At 50.2% G+C, this 2,755-nt stretch overlaps 1 protein-coding gene across 4 annotated transcripts in view; it reads right to left on the minus strand.

Moving 5' to 3' along the window:
• The window catches only part of LOC125481943 (histone-lysine N-methyltransferase EZH2-like), a 13,066-nt gene extending 10,311 nt beyond the window's left edge, over positions 1–2,755 (minus strand). For 2 of the 4 annotated variants that reach the window (XM_048593889.1, XM_048593887.1), the window contains exon 1: positions 2,668–2,755. The gene's annotated coding sequence lies outside the window, so the exon portion shown is untranslated. Of the gene's footprint in view, positions 1–125; positions 655–2,667 lie in introns of those variants that run through there. The other 2 variants (XM_048593890.1, XM_048593888.1) reach the window with 2 other exon arrangements.

The raw sequence follows: 2,755 nt of genomic DNA on the forward strand, positions 1-2,755 counted from the left end.
GATTATAATGTCTGTCTGTGCCTGGGTGCTCTCTTCACTTCACCTGATGAAGGGGCAGCACTTCGAAAGTTTGTGATTTCAAATAAACCTGTTGGACTATAACCTGGTGTTGTGAGATTTCTGACCTTGTCCACCCGCAGTCCAACACCGGCACCTCCACGTCTCCAGCAATGAATGTGAGGAGCCTTCAGGCTCTTTGTTAAGAATGAGTCCAACCATTCTTTTCTTCTGGCACAACCCTCTCTCCCCAAACCTAAACATCCGTTAAAGTTACCTCCTGCCCTACCCCTGAACTCACATCTTTTGTTAGTTTCGAACGATTCTTCCCTCTCACTGTGTCTGAGCCCATCTTTTCAGTAATTCCGGCCTCCTGTTCCCTTGACCCTATTTGCTCTGACTCCTGGTCCCCATATTAGTAACTAGTCCTCTCTCCAGGTATTCTCCCTCTCTCTCACCTTTAAATCTGCTATTGTCACCTCTCTCTTCAAAACACCAACCCTGACACCATCATGTCTTGTTTCAAACCTTCTGTTCTTCTGTAAATCTGTCCCCCTCTTTCCTGGAGCTCTGTTTGAATTCATTGAATCTGGATTTCTGCCTCTGATCCAGACTGAAGCATCTCACAACATGACCACAAGGGGGCAGCTTGTACTGTCAATTCTACCCCGCCACAAGCAACCCCCCCCCCCCGCCCCCCCCTCCCCTCCGCCCATTTCCCCCCCCCCACACCCCCCCCCCCCCCACCCCCCCTTTCTGGACTGTCAGTCACACCATCCTGCTCCACACCCCCTCCCCCCCCAACCCCACCACTGTCGCCCACTGCTGTCAGGACCAAGGCTGGAAGCCTCTCTCTCTCCCCACACCTGTCTCTCCACTGACTTTTCTCACTGAGACTTTCCTTAAGAGATCTCTCTTTGGCCAGTATTTGGTCGTCTCACATCTCCTTATTGGCCTGGGATCATTTTTATAAATCTCCTGTGAAGCTCCCCGGGATGTTTTAGTTCATTAAATTTAATATTTAAATATAATTTATCCTATTGTCTTCACTAGAGAGCACTTGCCAATGGAGAAGTTCAGGAGGAGGCAAAGCCAAGACTAAAAGGAGGAAGTAGGTAAAGGATTGGCAGATCTGACAGTCAGAGAAGCACCCTGTTTGGATCCCAGATTTTTGAGGGAAGTTAGGGTGAGAAGTATGAAGGCTTTAGCTCTAATCATTCCAGCCTCCTTGGATATGGAATGGCGTCAAAGGCTGCAAACTCCTGTTCAAAAAATGTGGAGAGGGATAAAAATGATAATTCTTGACCAGACAGCTCAACAGAGGAGAATATTTTAGGAGTAATAATCTGTGACAAAATTTAATCCTGATAAGTGTGAGGCAATGCACTTTGGAAGAAGTAACAAGACAAAGATATATTCAATGAATGACAGGTCACTAGGAAGCTCAGAGGAATAGAGGGATCTTGTGGGGGCTTGGCCACAGATCCCTCAAGGTGGCAGGGCAGGTTATGAAGGTAGTTAACAGGCATACGGGACACGACTTTATCAGTCGTAGCAAAGATTGTAAGAGCAGGGAGGTCATATTGGAGCTGTACAGGACTTTGATAGGTCCACAGCTGGAGTACTGTGTAGTTCTGGTCATCTCACTACAGGAAAGATGTGATTGGACTGGAGGAGTACAGAGAAGGTTCACTGAGATGTTACCTGGGATGGAACAGGTTAGCTATGAAGAGGGACTGGATAAGCTCAGGTTGTTTTCTTTAGAGCAGAGAAGGTTGACTGGGGACCTGATAGAGCTGTAAAGGATTATAAGGGTCATGGACAGGGTGAATAGAAACCAGATGTTCCCCTTAGTTGAAGGGTCAAAAACAAGGGGGTGAAAGGCAGGAGGTTTACAGGGAATTTTTCACCCAGGGGTGGTGGGGTTTGGAATGCACTGACTGGGAGGGGAGTTCATGTGGGAATCCTCACAACCTTTAAAATGAGCACCTGAAATGTCAAAACATTCAAGGCAATGGGCCAAGTGCTGGAAAGTGGGACGAGTGGTTCTATAATTCCATAGTGTAGATTTAGAACCGTTTCTGTTAGCACATACTCGATGGGCTGAAGGGTCTCTTCTGTAGTTTATTCACTGAAATTTGGAAAAGTATAACTAATAAGGATAAATAATTTGTTTCATGCAAATCATGTTGAACAAATGTCTTAGCCCTCTCGGTTAATGCGATATTGTGTAGCTGGACTTTGTAAAGGTGATCGATAAAGGAGCACAATCCCGGGGTCAGTGTGGGGCTGAAGGGACATGATCACAGAGCTGGGTGTGGGCTGTTTGCAGGGAAGGAGGCAGCAGGATCACAACTTTGGAGGAGCTCTCCCCACAGGATGAGGCCGGGGGAAGGGGGTAGGGGGATGTCTGTGAGCAGGAGTACGTGCCCCGGGGGAGACCCCACGCCGGGAAGCGGCTCCATTGCAGCGGCCGCGAGGAGACAATGTTCCCGGAGCCGCGGCCGGGGACACTCCGAGAGTCTGCACCGGGAGCCGGACATACGCAGCCGCTTTAGAGGCGGGTCCCCGAGGGCCCGGGGATAGCAGCGGGGGACACGCCGTTCGGCCCCTCTCTGTGCCCCTGTCCCCTATTCCCGGGGCCGCGGGCTCAGGCTTTCTCTCTCCTACCTTCAGAGCGACTGAGTCCGCATTCTACACCGGCCCGGGGCCCGGAGCGTCTCACTGCAGCGACTGACGCAGCACCACCCCCACCCCC

The sequence above is a fragment of the Rhincodon typus genome, unplaced genomic scaffold, assembly GCF_021869965.1.
Source record: "Rhincodon typus isolate 14 unplaced genomic scaffold, sRhiTyp1.1 hic_rhity00004408, whole genome shotgun sequence".
Classification (NCBI taxonomy): domain Eukaryota; kingdom Metazoa; phylum Chordata; class Chondrichthyes; order Orectolobiformes; family Rhincodontidae; genus Rhincodon; species Rhincodon typus.